This window comes from Cylas formicarius, unplaced genomic scaffold (assembly GCF_029955315.1).
Source record: "Cylas formicarius isolate icCylForm1 unplaced genomic scaffold, icCylForm1.1 PGA_scaffold_6__28_contigs__length_40554024, whole genome shotgun sequence".
In the NCBI taxonomy this organism is placed as follows: domain Eukaryota; kingdom Metazoa; phylum Arthropoda; class Insecta; order Coleoptera; family Brentidae; genus Cylas; species Cylas formicarius.
Window position 1 is genome coordinate 36059088 of NW_026844347.1, and position 21937 is coordinate 36081024.

Genomic DNA, 21937 nt, shown 5'->3' on the forward strand with positions numbered 1-21937 from the left:
AGTAAAATTGGTAGAAGCAAGGCATAACTATTTTCAAAATGAGGGATATTGAGATCTTCTTCAAAGAGGGAATAGAGACAGTGAATTGTGAAAAATGGAGTAACTAAACATCCGATGGAAATGTGAAGATGCATGGGAAGCTGATAACGCTAGGAAATACTGTATAGCCTTTTATTATTCCTTCGGACTCCAGCCACTATATGATTAGAATTTACAGATGAAGATGTAGATTAATATCTACATTATGTGCCCATCCCTGTAATTATTATGCTTGTAGTAAAGCCGCTATGACATTACCCCAACTTAGGGACTATCATTGAAACTTTTCTAAGAAACTTTTACAAATCTTCTGAGTTCCTGTATCCAGAGGAATGAATGAATGCAGAACGGGAATGAACATTATCTGGAATAACTGATTTCCATATTGGTGAAAGGTAAAGACCTGAGTCGCGGTTGAAGTTTTTTTGTTGCTTATTGATTTTGGTTGGTTTTGAAATTATATTTCTTAGGAACTTTTGTTATGGGATTCATGATGTTTTAAATGTAAAGAAAGACAACACTAGTAAGTGTGTGGTTGCTTTCGAACTCATTGTCTTTGGAAGTTTGTGGTGGAGTTTATTTTGTGTGATGGAAAGCTTAATATTTCTAATGTGATGTAATAAAATATAAAAATAAACTCGTGACTCAGTTGCAGTTTACCGCACGTGTTGAATGTACCATTATGAAGGATATTGGCGTTTTTATAAGTAGGTTGGTTTCTTTTAAACTTTCTTTTAATAAATCCTCTACTTATTAAACCTTCGTACAGAGTTTTTATAATCTCTTTTCCATCTAATGACAGGTGACTTCGACGTCTAATAGCGAAAAAGTTAGAGATATATTCGTATATTCGAAGGTAATAATTACATTATAGAAGAGAATCCGTCAATAATCGAGACGATATACTTCGACACACACCATACCTTATGACAAATGCTGTATGGAGGCGACATAAAATTACAAACTGCCTTAAGGTCAGAATTCGAGACCAACGTTGTAGTACTTTCACACTTCAATCTTCATCATATTTTAACGTAGGATAATGATTGAGACTTAACGACTTCACCTAATAACAGTAAAAAAAGTTGTTTGTTATTGTTATTATTGTCGAGACGGTAGTTAGAAGAGGAAAGCCAAACAGATACGCGAATCCAAGCGAGAGGCTTTAATTATAAAGCGTAAGCTTAATTAGGCGAATGGCCTTGACTCTCTTTTCGTCGTGCACTCTGCAACTTACTCTCGATTACAAAAGATAGAAGCCAAGACCGCAGAGCGTATTCACGTTTCCGTAACTCATAACCTGATTCATTTATCATTTGCCGTAAGACGGTTATTTTTCGGACCAGGGGTTTTCCCAGTAAGCGCAGTTGTAAACATTTTAATTGAAAAATAATTTATATATCAAGACTCTAGTACACACCTGAAGTTACGATGCAATGAAATTGATTTACTTTTCGCAGTAAATTGCACACCCGTAACTGTTCCCGACAGAAATTACATTTCAATTACATATATGTAAATGAAATTATACAGGGTGGCTCATCGAAAACGCAAGGAAAAGCATAACTGTCTAATTCTGTTCGTAGTTCAAATTTCAAACTTTAATTTTCCATAATGTAGAAACAGATTGTTTATTTCCCCCCCTGTAAATGCGTTATACTAATTTTCACTAATTTGTTTGCATTTTTCATAATATTAACATTAAACTTGTTGATTGTTACTGACACAATTATAATTATCAGTAAATTTATTCAACAAAACTATAGATTAAAATTGAATAAAGTTAATCATAAATTAACATATTTGCTTTATAACATTTTCTTAATAAGGTTTGTTGAATTTTCATGAAACTCGGAAAAACACCCAACAATTTTGCGTGTTGGATCTAGGAAAAGTATACAATATAACAACATAATAACTTATTGACTAAAGTTGCGTTTGTATACAAAATGTAAATTATATAAACTTAGATCTAATTTAAGCGTTATATAAATCCCAGTAACTTCCATATCTAGAGTCATATGACTACAAGCAAACTGAAATTGAAAATAATTTATTTTTTCATCTTTTATTCATTATTGTTATTTAACAAAAGAAGTAATTATCCGCGATAAAAACGATATTTGAAACTAATAGACTAATACAAAGCTACTTTTGTACAAAAAATGTATATATGTTGGTAGAAATTAGTGATTAATGGTAAATCTTCAATCAATGCTCGTAGCACTTGCCTTAAGGGTCCTGATTCATTCTTAGTTTAGGTTTGCCAACCATACTCTTAAAAACAGTCTCATGCTTTATTTCTAATTAATACTGCTTACTGTTCCTTTACACTTTGTGCCTTTTCTGCAGTCCAAAAAAAGACGCGACGCGACAGAATGACACAAAAAACGTGAACCTAATTGAGCTTAATTTTTGTATAGTGTTGTTGTGGGTTTGAAACTCTTAGGTTTAAATTGTGTTTATTTAATGCACTAAAATGGAAAGTGAATATGATTGACGTTCAGATCAGTTCAATACTTGAATATTTTACCCCAAAAGATGGAATTCAACAAAGGTGACTGAATTTTTATGAAATTGTAAATTCAGCTATTAAAAAACTCTTTAGCATCCTTTTAACTTTACCATGACTTTTTTAAAATCAGATATCGGAAACATTATTTTAAAAATTTATAGTCATTTTTTTTGGGGCACTTGCAATACTAATATACAATTCGGTTTAACTGGACACCAATTTGTGATTACTTTGTCAGTTGGGATGTTGACTGTGTAATGGTTATTCAAAAACCTGTTAAAGTTAGATACAGGAGTTGTATGTATGTATTCAATATTTTCAACAAAACAATTAAAACCATTAGAAGCTAATAATGTAACTATTTTAGATGTCTATAATTCTCTTCACAAAACTTCTGGATTCCTCCTGCGTCGGTTCTTGTTCGGTTTGTTCAGAAGAAGCCAACAGGGTGATTGGCGAATCGTTAGCAAGTTTGACTCAACAAAAACCGACACAGGATGAATCCATTTGTCCTTAAAATCTTTAGTCACCACTGTGAAAAAAATATATTGAAAATACTGCCCAGAAAGAGTATAAATTGCTAAACGGTGCAAATGTTTTCAAGTAATTAAAAAAATAAAATACTGCTTACTGATATCAATACAGAACAGCCATGTTTCCTTACCGCCCACAGCATAGTAAAGCAGATATACCAATACCTTAATTTAAATAAAATCTGCATTAATTGCGTCGTTTATCATCTTAGCGAGGTTGCCGAAAAAAAAAAACAAAGAAATTCCACGAATATTTGGAGCTGATGAAAACAACACACGGGTTTCCTCATTTCCTCTTCTTTTTTTTTTTTGGTCGTTTCGAATATGACGCATAAGAAACAAAATACGATTTTTTTTAATCACTGCGAAGCCTGAAGGCGATTTCTGAGTACAACAATGATGTTGTTACCAATTATTTAAGCTCACTTAACCGTTAAGTATCTCAACTTGACCCTGGCCATAATTATTAGTCAATGAAAAAAGTGTGATATTTCAAAACAAAGGATCCATATCTTGATGCGCCATATTTTTAATAGGTTTATAGCTTTCGTTGTATAAAATAATTATTGCGTAATAAATATTGGCCCAAAAATAAAAAAAGATATTGAGTATTCACCTGGTTGTATTTTTTTTCCCACAAAATTTTTTAAAATCGTGAATTCGTTTCGAATTATCATAATGTATACGTTACAGGCAAAATAAAGTTTATTTTTCAGTATAAGTAAAGCATTTACATCTATTGAATTTTTGTTTTATAAATAAATAAAAACTCAACAATTTATTTTAAAATATTCCCCTGTAACAAATAAAACCCTCAGTTTGATTTTATCATACGTGTTACATGGTAATAATATCTGCGGGTATAATTTAGAAATATAAATAAACCAGTATTTTGGCATTCAGTTGTGACCAAAATTTTTTTTTTCCTTTTTCAAAAAAATGCAAATATTGATTAAATGTTGGTACGTGTTTATGAAAATGTATGTATAATAATGCAGAAAAATTGCATACTGCTATTTTCAGACCAAAACATTTTTTTAAGGCGTTATGAGGACTTAAGTATCTCAACTTCACCATGGCCATAATTATTAGTCAATGAAAAACGTGTGATATTTCAAAACAATGGATCTGTATTTCGAGGCGCCATCTTTTTAATAGGTTTATAGCTTTCGCGGTATAAAGTCATTGCGATGTAGATAATAACGTAGTTCTTGTGTCAAGTGACGATAGGGCCTACGATAAGTTTATTTATGTTTTAAAATTAACCCTGTTTAATGGCAGAAACGCAAATTAGATTCGTTTTCCGCAGTTTACTAAAACATAATATGCATTGGCCCAAAAAAGGATATTTAGTATTAACTGGTTGTCCTTTTTTTCAATTACAGTAATGTATACGTTACAGGCAAAAGAAAGTTTATTTCCTTGAATAATTAAAGTAAAATAAAGTAAATTTAGCATTTAGAAATATAGATAAATTAGAATTTTGGTGTTAAGTTTTGACAAAAATTTTAAAAAATTTCTTTTTCAAAAAACATTTAGAACATGGGAGTTTAGTAAAAACATGGCGTCTCCTTCTTTTATGCATCGGCCATACGATTTCTATTCAAGAAGCTTCTCGTACCAATACTATTGTTCCGTTTTACGAGATTATAATTTTTATTGCAAAATTATGCATGCAACTGTTGACCTTTTCCGCACAATAACCCTGTTTCATTATGTTCGTACTATACGGATGAACACACGCCATAACCTAATGAGCAAATGTAACTTTTTCTTTATTCAATAAAACTGAGTAATATTATTGCAGATCCGTAACGTCCGTGCTCACTGTTTTATTTAAATTAATTTTTGTTTTAATTCGGTTCATTTATAAATTTGAACAACTCTGTTTGATAACGTTCTCTACTTTTGAATCACTCTCTATTCTATAATATATAATAAAGTAGATAATATAGTCTGTTAGATTTCCTGGGTACTGTGGTATATAGGGTGTATTCGTTTTCACATTGGTTAAAAAAAACTATTTTCTATATTTTAAAAGACGAGTGAGACACACAGGGTGTTGCAAAGGGTGTGGCAAAATGGCAAAGCAAAAATCATCCCTCCCTTATCTTTTTAAATACGTGAGATAATCCACGCTCCACACAAAAATTGAGCACCCGGTATAATGCTGTTGGTTTTTGCGTAATGGTGCAATTAGGAAAAATACCTCAAACAACTCTTTTTTGTTTCTATTTCCTATACTATAACCACCAATGAATTCTATATAATCTAGTGAAACCACTGTTCACGCAGTATGCAACCAGTTATACGCTTGAGTATTTCACTCACCTTTCTCACTGTTTTAGTTCTAATCTAAATCAACTGTAAAAAAAAGATTTTTATAAGCAGTCCCATAAATCAAAATATTCATTCGCCGACAAGGGAAACCCGTAAGGGCACATTCGTTAATTTAATCGCGCTTATTGTCAACAAATTGTACTAATTCGCCTTATCCTTATTAACTTTAATCTCATTAAAGCTTTCGCCTCGATCGAATTAGTTTAACAATCTTATTAAGGTGGGTTTAATTTTGATTAAAAAACTAATTATAATTGAATCTGATTTTATCTTGGAGCGCTTAGAAATTATTTCAAGGAGAGAATAAGTTTGCTCCAAGTGAAGTGAAACATTTACAATTATGTAGTAGTTTTAAATGTGCAACGCAAAAATTCACATTCATTTTTTGTATTATGCAAGATAAACGACATTTTAGTCATCGGACTGAGGTGGCTTTTACACATAGTCCAGTTTTCCTGGCAATAAATGTAGAAATATTCATCATTTTCTTTATCAGGTTCAAAATTGGGAGTTTATCTTTAGAATTTTGTGGTTTCTTATTTATAGTTTAAGTCTTTTCTTGTTCCAGGTTCTTTCTCTTTCTTTCCAATTTCTTTTGTTCTTTTTGCTCTAGGATTACTTTTTCTCATGTGCTGATGAAAATGATGGAATGTTTTTTTTTTACTAATCGTTTTGTACTATTAGTGAGATGGACAAGTTTGACTTATTATAGTTTGATTTACACCAGCTTCACTAACGTCACCCACTAATGCAGACGTAGGTATTGTTTCATTCAGAGTTGTAATATTTCCTGAGATTCTATTGGAATAGAAATGTGTTCATTGGTAACATCAAAAACAACTTGAGATTCATACTGGGGCTTACTTTGGGTTGATTATTGGTATCTGTTTGTACCAGTTGTTTAAGAGATATGCTGAAATATCGCTAAAACTTTAAAAAGTATTTTTAAATTTATCCTGATATATTGGACAAATTCCAGCAGACTTGAACCCATTTATAGCTTTTCCAGTACTTGTGGTTCTTTTACATACATACATACATCATATTTCGTAATTTTAGTGCCTGGATGGTTGACCATGAAGGATTCGCATTCTCTGTTATATGCTGTTTTTAGTGGACAACGCAAAGTTAAATCTAAAGGCTGCATTCTAAGTATGAGTAAAATAGGATCCTCTGCAGATGGTTTCACAAATGCCTTGAAAAGCTGAGTCAGAAACACAAGCCACCATGTTACTATTAGTTGCAGAAGTTTACCCTTTATTCAAAATCACAGTTTAGAAGTTTTTGGTGTAGTTTCATATGGAAGAGCTGATATGTGCGTTTTCTAGTGGTTCAGTTGACGGTAAATTGGGATGTATCGCACAAGCTAGCTACTGATGGCTACTGACCTGTGGAAATTATCATTTTTTTCCTCATTGGGAGCATTCCGACTTACCACTTTCCGTTTTTCATATTCAATACTACCACTAGCACGAAACCGTTCCATTAAACACTTAAGAGATTGTCTATTTCGACTTCAACCTCACATCAATTAATTCAACTTTAGTAAAATCCATAATTAGTTTTTTTTTTCATAAAAATACGTATATTGCATACTTAATAAAAGTTGTAGGTTTTTGTAAGATCTATCAGAAGCAATAATAATATATGGTGGGCCATTTAAGAAAATCGAGATTTTTCAATTTAAAATCATTCAAATATATTCGTTTATTATGATCACTCTGTAGCATCTAATTCAAATTCCGTTTCATACATCTGCCTTGACATGGGCAAGATTGGGAGTCTTCGGAACGGCCCTGATTGATCCGGACTCAGTGCACGGTATTGGGCTAAAGGAGTTGCTGACCTTCTACAGGAGGGGCGGCATTCTGGACGCCCTCTAGAGCGGCCTGGGGGCACAACGGGCCCATCTGGTGGCCTAAGTGCTTGGACGCCCGCGAGGGCGCCCCCCTTTAATACCAATACCAATACCAATACATCTTTTACGTCACCCTTAAAAATAATGACGCTATCGCAACTTTTGTGCAAGTGTGAAGACTAGTATTTGGTTTAGATATGTATTATATTAATAAAAAAGTTGAAGAGTTTAAAAAAGAATTCAAAACACAATTTAAAAATAGGCTGTTGCATTTAAAAAAAGTTATATTCGCCGCGCTTTTTTAGGCAACCCTGTATATGTGTTAATAATTTTAAATTGTGCATTATAACAATCATTAAAACTTTTGAGTTTACAATTGACTCATAACTTTTGAAACCACTTTACTCTATCATCGAGTCACCCTGTAGAATATTAATTTAACAACTCGGAGTTGACATCGGCAAAGCATCGTTATTTACCACTAATTCTGCGTCTGTATTTTTCTAATTGGCTTTATTCGTTGTTTATGTCCATTTATTCCCGAGAATTTACGCCAACTGATACGTAAACGTTTCAAGTTTTATCGCGAAGCAGAAACGAAAAGAACATTAATCGCAAATGTGTCAAGACATTCGGAACGAGAAGGTTTCCAATAAGCCATATGTCCGCACATTTTTATTTTCGTCGTAATGATCTGGATCCCGAGAATCTTTTAATACGCCGGAAAGACACGCGACAGCTGTGCGATATATATACGAAACTGTAATTGCAGCTAAGTAAATCAACGATTTTACCAAATAATAAAACCCGGACCAGTAGAACCTCAAAGCTGTTACCGCGGGTTTCCTATAACACGGACTGATAATTCTGGCAATTTCGTTATTTCGTAATTCTTTAATGAAATTTCCATTTTCCTCAATCCCTTGCAATGTTTATCCGAGCTCAGACCCGCAATTGTCATCTATCCACTGCATCTGTATGCTTCCTTTTGTTTTTTATTTTTACGTGGTGTCCATGGTCGTCCATTGCATGATCACCTCGTTCCAACTTTTATCATTATATCTAAAATTGAAATTCCAAATTCCCATTTTAGCGTAGATATTCCTCTTCCGACGTTTCTGGTTCTATTTTTTTGTCAATCCATGTGTTTGCTCTTTTACCCTTTAATTTTATGCCTATTAAAAGTGTTTCTATTTCTCTTTGTATTTTACTAATTTTGTTTACATTATCTTAAGAATATTATGTAAGTACTGGGAGTACGTAATGCTGATCTTCAAGTATTGTGGAAGTTTTTTTGCTCTGTGGGATAAAACTATGCTTGTCATGGTTTTCGTTTTATTGTAATTCATCTTGAATGATACATTTTGGACTCGCATATCTAGTAATTCGATCATTTAGTTGAGTTGTTTACTTTAAGGACAATTTGAATACACATGTGTGGCAACACAAACCATCTAAAAACTGTGAAAAAAATACACTGTTATTTTCAAAATTGTTTTATTTGTTTTATTGATATATGATCAATCATTTTATTTTATTTTATTTTATTATGATCAATTTAGGTTGCATGCAGCTAAAGCACCTTGTTTTAACAATCAACGATCAAAATTACCAAAAATATCAGTATCCAGGGAATGACTATGGAAATTAAACACACTTTATAGCCGAGTATTGGTATTTGTAGTGACGATAGAGAATACAAACATCGATTTAAGCAAATAAAAAGTAACTTAAATTTTAAAAATATTTCATATTAATTTATTTTCATAATTAAGGCACTAAATATATATCAAAAATTGGAAAAATGTTGAATAAATATTTCTTGAGATTTTGTATACAGAGAGTACCAAATTTCCAATGATAATGCAATTTTGCATTTTTTGTCCCTCTTCTACAAAACATGCATTTTTTCCAATAAAGGAATTTTTATTGCATTTTGGTGCCAAATAAAAACCCTGCTTTGGCATTTATAAATTACGAATTCAAGCACATTATTTTATAGTAAAAAAAGAATATATTTTGTTTCGCTGGTATAGGAAGATTGCAGCTTTTATATATTACGTATTCAAGCAAATTATTGGTAGTTAACGTTAACAATTTAACGAATTTATAAAAATTGAATACTCAATTTTTTCCATTTGGTTCCATTTTTTTTAGCGAATGTAAAACCAAATTGACTCTTGCTATTTTATATTTTACATATTTTGTTTTGATTTTAAGTTGAAAAGATTGAAAAGTATTTTGGTGCTTTTTGTCTACTTTAAGCGCCTGGAAACATTTCAACGTAACGTAAAATAACGTTTGCGTCGGTATTTTATTTATTTGTATTCAATGCAGTTTAAAGCACACGATAGCTGGTCAAAATCCAAATAGACGGAAATATCCCTAATAATAATTAATAATTTATAATTAAACGCGCAGTGATAAGAATCCTCAGGAGAACAATGTAATATGTGTACGGGGTGTTTCGAAATAACTTATTGAACATTCGAAGAATGGAAATACTTTGAGCACTCTATTTAGCCTTTATATACCTAAATAAACACTGAGGTAAATTATAATGAAGAATTAATTTGAAAACAAAACTCTGATTTTTTCATTTTCTCTCTTTTGGTATCTTTACTATTTTCGGCAATTAAATTTAGCTTTAAAATATTGATAACTCTAAAGAGCATATCTGAAACTTAGAAAATAATAATTGAAAATAAACATGTACTTGCAAATCGAATATACTAAAATCAAAAATCTGAACCGAACTACCATCTTAATGAATAAAAAAAAAACAAAGACTTTGACAACGATGCCCCAGCCTACTTTTGTTTATGCGACGATATTAAATTTGAGAGTTAATAATTTTTATTTATTAGCGACAGTCCTAGAATCCTGCGCAACATTAACAGCCAGCGATGCCCTCTGTTCTGAAATTTTGAACGTATAGGACTGTTAAGATTCTCAACATTCGTATTAATTTTGAATTCAATATGGCTTAAATATATAAGTTTGGTTGCATTGGGCATTAAGGCGTTTGAAATCTGTCGAGTTTGTTTTTCGAAAGCCTGTTGTTTAAAAAATTTCTTGAATTTATATTTGTTAATATGTTATTACGAATTTAGTTTTCTTACGTTTTCGAAAAAAGAAATGGAAAAGCACTTTGCAGAATTCAAAAATATTCGGTTATTTTGGTAGTACTCGAAAGAGAGCTTCCTGGAGCACAAGGCGTCATCAGGGCTCTCAATCTCAACATATATATTTTTAGGTCATCAGGTTATAAAAAAACATTGGTGCTATATGTCAAAGAGATCCGACTTATATCCATAAATGGCAACGTTCCCATCTGGACCAAGAAAGTAGCGGTCATACAGTCGGACGATGGTGACATCATTATGAATTGTTTTTGTTAGAAAATCTGAGAAACAAAGCAAGTGTGTTGGACGGGACTTTTTGGAAAACAACCCATGGTGTTCAGGAATTAGCTTACTTTTTAAAACTGGAAGGAGAATACCATTAAACAATTAAATAATTAAGTACAGTACTGCACCTTATGTTACATTTTCTAGTGGGTAAATATATTTTTGGATTAATTTTGCACAGAATAAGAGAAAGAAATTGATATAACTTACAAATGTGTTGTTCACTAACGATGCAAGCGCTGAGATTCTGCTTGGTGTCTGTTATTAACATTTGTGTAAATCTACCTTTCTATATTTGTCTTATTTATGTTTAAACTAATGATAACGACTTGAAATTTCTTTTTATAAAGTTAAATTTTTTGTTTTTACTTCGTACGTCAATGATGTGACGGAGTATCTAATTTAAATTAGCAGTTGTTCAATATTATTGTAATTAAGAATTTAAAAAAAAACTAATTTTGAAATAAACAGCTACAGCGCGATAAACTTAAAATGACGTCAATTCAAGTAATTCAAATTAGGTGCCGACATGATGTTATATGGAGTATTGCAAATAAACATTTATTAGCTTTGGGTGAATATTTTACCATTTCGCCAGCCCTAGCTAACCATTTTGATGAGTGAGTCAAATTTTATTTATTGCCCGTATGTCCCAGAGATAAATTTAACATTTTTTATTTATTTTTGTAACTAAACATATTTAAAATTCGATTGTTTCACAGAGTAAAGATCTTTGAAGATTTAGACATTTTTAGTGGGTTAGAAATTGTGTTTGGTGCAAATGGTTCAATGAACAAGAAGTAACGGAAATTGCATACAACATATACAACTAAATATTATTTAATAATACGTACGTTTACTATAACAGCCTATTGTATTCTAACCAAACCCCAGGAATGGACTTGAAAATGTTTAACTTAATGGGTAACTTTTGAGGGGTACAGGTAATAAAAACTGCAATAACTGTTTGGTGCCATAATTTTTAGAATTTCTTTTATAAAATCAAAGAAACTGAAAAAAAAAGGATTTCAAAAATACACTGACTAGCCATGAACATCTTATTCACTCATCAAAAAGATAAGATTATTATTTTGTTGATATTTATGGCGTTTGGAGTTCACATTGAATATGAAGTTCTTTTTTATTTGTTTTTTTATAAGTATATAGCGTTTTTCGAACAGAGAATTAACAGATATTTATTTTATTTTCAGTTATTAAAATGATAACATGCGCCCCGCTGTACGAAAGACGGTTTCCACAAAGACGACAACCACATCGAAGAGTATTTTCGAACACGCACAGAATTGAGAAAAATGCTTAAGTATCATCGAGACCTCTGGCTGATATCTCTAATATCTTTGGTTTGTTTTTTTTTACAAAACTTCTGGATTCCTTCTGCGTCGGTCTTTGCTTAGTCGGAATTGCTGACGTTTCGCCAATTATCCTGTTGGCTTTTTCAAAGCTTGACTGAAACTGGCTCGTATTTTACTCTGTACCTACTTATATATTGTTTGAGGGGGGCGGAGCTAAATGAGGGGCGTAAACACCGTCTCAGATGACATCGCTGAGTCGCGGTTATAGATTTCTATAGACTCTCGTTGGTAGAAGAACTGATTACATGCCAGAATTTTAGTTTTGTCGAATAAAATTTTATGTCCGGTTTCATGAGTGTGTTCGGCAACAGCTGATGAGTTTATTTGCCTTAGTCGTAAGGCTCTTTCGTGTTCTTTGAGTCTAGTTGATATTTTTTGTCCGGTCTCTCTAATGTATTCTTCAAATGGAATTTTGCCTTTGACAGACCACATATGTTGAGAGATTTTTGGACAAGTGGTAAATCTGGTTTTGATGTTATACTTCTTTAGAAGTTTTGCTATGCGGCCAGTGATGTTTTGAATGTAAGGGAGGACGACAGGCAGGGTAGGATTGTTTTCGGTCTCATTGCTTTTGGAAGGTTGTGGTGAAGAGTATTTTTTGACGGAACGTTTAATCTCTTTAATGTGGAAATTATTAGAGAGAAGAGCCGAGGTAAGGTGTTTTAATTCTGGGTTCAGTGACACGGGCTTTAGAAATCTTAAAGCAACCTAACAATCTCGGAGACGATTTTTATGTCCCTCATTTAGCTCCGTCCCTCTCAAACAATATATAAGCAGGTGCAGAGTAATTACGAGAGTTTGATAACCGATGATTTTTGGACCGGATGGTGATGTGACCATGTATTAAGGTATCGGTCTGTGTGCGTAATGTGCGTGGGTTTTCTGTAAACACAATGACCCAATGTTAGGCCTGATTTTCTATTGATAAGAATATCTAAGAATGGAAGGTTATTATTAGTTTCAAACTCAATAGTAAAACGAATGTTAGGGTGTATAGAGTTTAAAGGTGTCGACAGCTTTCTTACAAAACAAAATTGAAGGTTAGGACCTGCTTTTTCTTGTTTATACTATCTTAAAAATTTAATTACGGTATTTTTCTTAAAAAAAAAAATTAATGATCAATTGTAGATATTAAATAAACAACATAGCCTTTTAAAATTATACATTTCTTTCTGTTCAAAAGACAACAGTAGCAGAACCCATCGGAACATAAACGAATAGGCTTAATGGCAACTAGCAAGTATTTTGTTTGAAATTGTGATTGAATTTGATTGTGAATTGTGAAATTGTGTTAAATTGTGATTTTTTCGTGAGGGTCGTAGAAAAAGTATAGTATGCAACACGTTTGTTAATAGTATATTATGCAACAAGTGCGGTAAATGGCAGTTGACTCACGAGTTTACTTGACACGAGCGGAGCACAGCGAAGCGAATTTTTAATAAACGAGTGACTTAAAAAGTTTACCGAACCTGTTGCATACTATACTTTTTCTACGACCGTTAGTTTTTGGGTACATTTTCGCAAAACAACACGAAGACATTCGCTGACATGATCGTGAGAATTGTCAACAGTCAAAATTCAAAGGCGTTGGAAATATCTCCTAAAACATCCGATTGCTCCCAAATCCGTGCGGTAAAATCCCGGAAATGTTCGAAGTGGTTCGGATTCATGGAAAACGAAACTGACGTGGTAAAATGACGCTTCCCGCACGCTAGTTCGGTGGGTAATTAGGTATTTTACTGACGGGAGTAAAAAAACTCTTTATCTCACTCGTTTATTAAGCACTCGCTCCGCTCGTGTCAAATAAACTCGTGCGTCATTCTACTAGACCATACCTAATGGCGCGTAGTTTAATTTTTTTTATATATTAAAACTAAAATTTATTATAATATATATACGGACAATGTTGCGCCATGTGATACCTGCCGATTTATCTGTCGCCTTTGTTTATAAACGTCGAAAGGACGTGGCGGTTTGTGGGTCAAGATTAATCGAAATAATTCGGTTGTTACATTTCTCTCTTCACTACTTCCAATTATTACCGTCGCAGATCAAGGCATTTTTCGAACGTATCAATCGGCCGTGACTGGACTATGTTTTTTTTACGAAAGCGAAAAGTAATTAATTTAACATAATTTATGTACGTAGTTAACGAGTTATAGATTCACGGCAATCTTGTACGACCCTGTCTTCGCAATTCTACAGAAAAACGTAATTAAAGGAAAAAGAAGCCCTTGGAATAAACGAAGCAAATCAGCAAACGACGACAAAAACATAGTTTATACAGGGTGTTTCCTAAAGGCGCGCTTAAAATTCTACCCAAAATTCCAAAAGTTCTTTTTTTAGTTTTTAATTTAATAATTATTTGTGTTTAGTGTTACTGTTTCCAAGCTTGGTGATATTTAGATAGTTGGTAATAGTTAATTATTCTGATGGTGATAATTTGATCTTCTTAAAGCAATATAATTTCCGTAAGTTGTTTGGCGTGCTATTTTTAATTTTTACTTTTTTATAACTTTTTTTTCTACACCCTTATGTAAAATACCTAATTATACACCGACCTAGCGTGCAGAAAGCGTTATTTTATGACGCCAGTTTCGTATCCCACGGATCCGCGCTACTTCGGACATTTCCGGGATTTTACGACATGGGTTTGGGAGCAATCGGATCTTTCCTTAGATTTTGACGTTTGTTAACTAAGACGATCATACCAGTGAATGTATGTGTTGTTTTGCAAAAATGTACCCAAAACCTAACGGTCGTAGAAAAAGTAGTTTTTCAACTCCTAATCCTAAAAAACAACACAAAATCACAGGTTCACGAATATAGTGATAATTATACTGGTCTGCAAAACAAAAATTTTTCTCTCCTTCTTGTTTTCATGCATGTAAGTTTTTAATTTAATATTTATTTCATCAAAAAACAATATTATTAAAGTATAAATTATAATTTTTTTTTTCGAGAATCCTCGTGTAGATGTCATGCGGAAATAACAATCATTCCCATGATTTTGAGGTTCACTCCAAATCATTGGCATTGAAAACGGCATGGATTTGTGACTTTCTTCAAGCCAACCTCTCAACGTTCTTGAGCAGCTATTGCAGCATACTTTTGGTTAGTTAACTAACCAAAACTAACCAAAATATAGCTTATAAGCTGTTTTAACCAGATCGGTCATGACATGTCGCTGTGTTTTTAGTATGTATTCCCCACAAATGTAGCAAAAACAATCTGAGGAATTTTTACAAGTCCGTGGCATTTTGTAACCTAAAATCACATAAAATTAATTTCGAAACAATTTTCAAACTTCTATTTTATATTTATTGACTCTACTTAAAAAAAATACTCAAACTACACATCAAATACTTAAATCGAATGTAGAGAACATGAACTTTATACAAAGCTTAACAAAATATTTGACATAAAAGGTAAACAATTATACGACAAGTTTTCACTGAACTGTTGTAGTGTCACAATGAATACTGCGTATGCGCGTATTTACTACCATAAAAATCACCTTCGACACTTCCCTCCTTTCTCTTACAACTCTCTGAAACTCATTTTGTATGTATAATTACTTTTTATAAAGTTGACGAATGAAAAAATTGAAAAAAAAAAACAAAATTTTGAAATATATATATATAAAGGAGGATTTCATTGCCAACCAATGTTATCAACGTTATTTTTAAATTTTAATAAATAAATTTTAATAAATGTTAACTTAACATTTCGAAGTGTAACATTAAAAACATAATTAAGTACTTTTTGAAAGCACTATTGAATCACATTTTGTAGATCAAAATATTAAAAAACGAAAATGTAACTTACGTGCAGTCACCTGGATAGCCACCATTAGCTAGAAAACTAACGTCATCAGCTCAAGCAGCTCTTCGTTCATCTCTAATGTAAATATCGCGTTATCCAATTTCGGCTCTAATTCGTCAGTTTGCTATATTTGGTTATTTTAAATATTCCAGAAAAAGCTAAACTTCATATTGACCCACCTTGCCAAGTGCAACCAAGATTTCAAAATTGTTTCGCTTTTGGTTAGGAATCTCTACTTTTTTTGCTAATTAGTCATGTGACGGATGTGGAATAATCAAGTTAGGTAGGTATAGGTTAAATAGGTAGGTAATTTAATCAACAAAATAATTTTAACATTAAATAATCTTGCGTTTAACAAAATAAATTTGACATTTAATTGTATATTTGCAACGGGGTTTAAAGACTTTCTTGAAGGACGAGGCTAAATACATAGCAAAAATGAGATGAAAAAAGTTTGCGGTTTAGTTTCATTTTAAAAAAGAATACTTCCGTATAATTTTTCCAGATAAAATCCACATACTTTTCCCGAACTTTATAGGTCCGTTCTGGCACAGCGAAAGTTTTTATGGCCAACAATATTTCGTTCTATCTGGGTTAAGATTTGATTAGTTACGGTATGCTTTCTGACAAGGGTCTGGAACTCATAATTTGCATCCTCTAATGTTGTCATTATGCTGAGCCAAGGTTCAACTTGCTATAGGCCATTTTAGAAAGGTGTAGGGTAATCAAATGGATAATTCTGACGCATAATTGACGAAACCTGAAACTCTCACGACACGGTTTACGATACTGTTCAAATAAAATTATCCCATCTTTGAGGTTTTTCATTTATCGCCAATAATTTAATTTTAGATTTTTTGTCCATAAACGACACACCCTGTATATGATACAATCATTGTTCCAATTAGAGGTTATAGCCCTGGAATTTCCACGCGTCCTGGTTCAAGAATTTTTTGAAAATAGTAAATGGTTTTCGAGAAAATAAGTTTTTTCTGAAAAAATGTAGTGCGCCGTAATAATCAATGACGTCATCGCGTCCGAGCAGCGTATGTGATAGACGACAACCGCAAATACAAAAATTGTAGCTCTTGATGCGGCCTATGACATCGTTTGAACCAATTAGCCATATTTGTTACGATTTTTAATTTGCGACTAATAAATGTTATTGCACTGGATCTTCTGCGTTTGCCCGATAAAGAATTTTGCCGATCGGGTGAACGGTTATGGAGGAAAACATAGTTTTCTGGAAGCTAAAATTACCAAAAAAAAAAGTTCAAAAATTTTAAAAAAATACTTGGTAAAATTTTAATGCGCCCAATTTCTACCGTTTAAATGTGGACACGGACTTTTACTTCTCTGCTAAATTTGAAGTTTACATTTGCCAATTTAACACATTTCTCATTAAGCACTTAATATCGGGAACATCCTGTACAATAGGTGAAAACCTTAAATACAAAAGCTTTTGCTGTCTATGCGGGCTATACCGAAATATAAAAGAAAGCGGAATCTTGAAAAATTTCGGACACTTTTCATGTGTCATAACATGATCCAAAAAACAGTCGAAAATCGCGATAAAAAGATGGACACCGGCGTCGGATCGGGGCCATTTCTTATAAGCTTATGTGCCTCGTGGAGGGTTAAAAAAGAGGCAAATTTCGATTTTGTAGCTCCAACGGTTCGAAAGTTATTCAGGAAAAATCAAAAGACGAGAACGGAGAACGGACAAACAGACAAAAAAAATTTTTTTTTCGACAGTGATCATTTCTGTACCAACGGCGATCCCGTAGGACCTACCGTTACCGAGATATAAAATTTTTATAATAGCGTAGATACTTTCGAACAAGAAATTATAGACTCGTCAACCATCAAAATTATTAAATTTGACAAGGAAGGAACCAGTTATTAAAGAAGATAAAATACGGAATCTACACTACTTGATGGAACGAATTCATGTTAAATGTTGAACTTGGGGCTAATAATTTTTCTAACAAAATAGAAAATTGTACTTGGTAGCTGAAAAAAAAAATGGCAGCCCACTTTAAAGAAAAATGAACTATTTTGTCGCTTTTACGGAGATCTAAAATTAACGGTTTTCAAAAAGATTAAATCATGTTAAAAATATTACCAAATTTGAGATTTTTATTGCTCAGTCAGCGGTGGGTAATCTAACTCTTTCTTTGTTAATGAATGATATGTATATGTTATACATATATTAAACAGTTTCCAGTCTTTGTATATAGTATAATAATAAATGGAAAAATAAAAAAAAGAACTATTTGTACATTATTTTCAGAGGGTTTTTGAGTGATTTGCATAGGTTGAACAAGTCTATAATATCTTAAAAACGTGATATTTGTGATGAACCATCGTTAGAAGTTTTAGATTTCTTAAGTTTGTTAGGTCTGGTTGTTACTTTCAATACTTTAAATCGTGCCTTTGTTCGGAAAAGTTTTTGAGATCTTACCAAAAGATCAGCTAACTTCTTATATTAATAAGATCGAATGTCTTTGTGCTGGTCAGTTTGGATTTAGGGGAGGGTGTTCGACGATCCAAGCAGTGTCTAAAGTTGTGAGTTGTATAGTTGAGGGCCTCGAGGGGGGTGAATTAGTTGGTTTGACCTTGAGAGATCTCTCCAGGGCCTTCGACTGTGTTTCTCACCAGCTTCTTATTAAAAAGCTATACAGATATGGTATACGAGGTCTGCCCTTAGATCTTATAGCGTCCTACTTGCAGGGCCGACCGCAGTTTGTAGAATACCAGGATGACCGTTCATGACTTGAATCAGTAGTAAGCGGGGTGCCCCAGGGTTCCGTCCTGGGCCCACTACTATTTACAATCTACATAGATGACCTTGCGTGCGTGATGTTTGCCGATGATACATCCTTCACTACATCTGCTAAGAGTATCGAGGAGTTGTCCGTTAGGGTTGGCATGTTGGAGGACAGGGATAATGTCTGGTTCGAAAATAATTATCTTAAATTAAATTTAGACAAGACCCAGAGTATTGTGTTTTCCTCCAATTGCTTGGTAAATAGTGGACAGTCCGTTAAGTTGTTCTTCGACGACTGAGAGGCCTGATAGGAACAAGGACTCTGCTCATGGTCTATTTTTCTTTGTTGCATTCACACTTATGCTATGGCACGGTACTGTGGGGTGATTCCTCAGCTGCTGTGGAGATTTTTAGAATGCAGAAAAGGGCCATTCGAGTCGTTGCTAATATAGGATATAGGGACAATTGTCAACCATATTTTAAAAAATTCAAAGTGATGACCCTTCCTTGCATCTATATCTACTACCAGTTATTAGAGATACAGAGAACGAAAGGAAATTTTAGCGCTAATTCCGATTGCCATGCCTATTCAACTCGTTCGGGGGATCTCCTTAGACGGCCTAGGTTTAGACTGAGGAAGTCTGAGAACAACTCATTGAACCTGAAATTGTATAATGTTTTGCCAGGTACCGTGAAAAAGATGAGCAATAGAAAATTTAAACATATTATTAAAGAATTGCTACAACGTCATTGATTTTACTCCCTGCGAGCATGCATTGACACTGTCACTGGTATCGATGCGCTATAAAACTGCATAGTACTGTCTAATTTTTTTTGTATTGGATGTGTGTTTTTATGTTATTTATTAATTTGATTTTATTGCACTTGAATATCACTTCTGACTTGCTACAATTGTACGTCCCTTTTGTACGATACGTAGTCAATAAATGAATCTATCTATCTATCTATCTACTTTATTATTATTTACAGTTTTTTATCATGTTTTTTATACATGTTTATTGTTCTTTGTCAAGTTAATGTTTCACCTGAAAATATATAGCATTTTAATATTATGTGCAGCTCGAATAATCCTCAGTTTTTCGATGTAACAAAATGCGAATCCCCACAAACTTATTTTTTTAACAATATCTTATTTTACAATAGCCTGATTTGCATTTCTTACCAACCTCTCCAATTATGTAAAAAAAAAGCAAAAACTGCTAAATTTCAACTCCTAAGCCAACAATATTCAGATACGCCATATTTTTGTCGTTAATCTTGATTCGTTATATCTACATTTTAGCGGATCCTCATGTAAATGAAACAAATATTCGTAATATCCCTGTAGCACTCGCCAATTTGTCAACAACCTTGCGTTAGTGTTGATTAAAGAGATATGATTATGCCAGAATTGGATTAATATTAACAAACTGACATTTTCTTCATAACAGAATCACAAAGGAAAAGAAATCCCACTTCTAAATAATATTGCCCGATTTTTAAATTTGCTTACCGCTTAAAAATTATTCTGCTCACGCGTCTAACCAGCTAGAATGGCAAAAATAAGCTGTTAAAAAGGGCCCGTTCTAAATTTATTATTCAATGTTATTTTTCTGATGAATTAGTTTTGATAGTGGGTCCGAGAAGCCCGTTCTTATGTAGTTCTTCCATAGTGTATGTTCATTTAAAAAAAAATACATGACAAAATATAGGGCGATTCTACGCGTCAATTATTATATTTTATTGTGTATTTTAATGCAGACATTACTAGTTTGTTATTTTAAGACGATCGATAAATGTTATTTTAACATATTTATCTGCTCACTTTCATTTCGAATCCCTGTTCATTTAAATTTTAATGATGTTGTTGTTATTGTTAAGTCATAAATCTTCCAAGCAAACAACACAATTACGATTGTTGAATGGATTTTTTCTGTGTACTAAAATAAGTTTTTGCTACATAAAACCTTCTATAACGGTAAGTAAATTATACACATGGACATTACCCCAATAATCCCTGTTCAGATGGAATTAGTATTATTGACAGTATTTCAAAATACTATCTGGCTGTTTGGACAAATACTGACCAGCTGTCAATCATGATTGATACGCTTTTGTCGAGTCTGATAGTCTTGGGGAGGGGCCAAAAGACTTGTGTAAAAAAAAACTCACAAAAGCCAATAAGAAATGCAGATCGAGTAAAGGTTGCTTTACGTAATATTTATTCACATCAGGGAAAAAAATAATAAATTCTATCACGCAGAATAGTACACGGCACGGAAATAAATAGAGACTCTTCCAACTTTTAAGCGGAAGGAGATATCGATTTTTGATCTTTTTAATGCGAACTTTTTTGAGGATATGTGAGTTAAGTGACAGTTACGTCATAACTTAAAGAAATTTGAGTAGTAAGTTACATCATACATCATTCGAAAGGTATTTTGATTTTCTATACATCCACTAGATATGGTTATTTTTTTTTACACCCGACGCATAAAATGTTAACTTTAGCAATCAGACATTTAATTTGTTGTTCTAGGATCGATTACTACTATTCAAGTTAGAACTGAGGTACAAAATCGGTATTAATTATACAGTTACTAGAATCTTCCACCAAGAATTGCAAAACTAATACCTTGCGGCGTTCAACAACCAAAATGACCGCTGACATTAAAAAGTTTGGATGCGGCATTTTTAAAATTTTCTCAAAATATGTCCAGATCCCATTAAATCTTGAGGAGTTAGGTGGGTAGATAGCCACCTGAGGCGCACAAATTTTTACCACAGTAGTGCGATGAAATCAGAATGCTCATATATCTATTTCTTCTAGTATTACGAAGAATAACTGACACTCGGATTTTTTTCTGGTAATTCCACCATTTTTTCGACTTTCAATTACATTTAGCACTCTGACCACAGAGATATGTTCTGCTTTAGCACTAACTCAAAATCTATAAAATCTACCCAAAAAACCATCCGCCCTAGCACAAATTTTCACATGCCGCTTTTCCGAAAATTCCCAATTACTCTATTACATTTACCCAAAAAATGTTTACAATTGAAAATAAAAATAAACTTTACTTGATGTATTTTGAATGTTATTGTTTGCTAACGTAGGTTTGTAATTTGGATTTTTGTCTCGCCCGTCTGATTTTCGTTTGAATTAATTTGTTTTGCCAACGAATATTAGGAATTTGCGAAATTAGAATGTATCGCAGTATTAATTATAATCGAAGTCGTTTTTCGAAAAGTAAATTAAGTTACTTAATCCTTT

The 21937-nt window shown here is 32.8% G+C and overlaps 1 protein-coding gene across 1 annotated transcript in view; it reads right to left on the reverse strand.

The window, feature by feature from the left end:
• Nucleotides 1-10989, reverse strand: part of LOC132703567 (beta-alanyl-bioamine nonribosomal peptide synthetase ebony) — a 37763-nt gene extending 26774 nt beyond the window's left edge. Inside the window, exon 1 of the mRNA XM_060672902.1 lies at nt 10906-10989. The gene's annotated coding sequence lies outside the window, so the exon portion shown is untranslated. The remainder of the gene's footprint in view (nt 1-10905) is intronic.
• Between the last annotated feature and the right edge of the window lie 10948 nt (nt 10990-21937).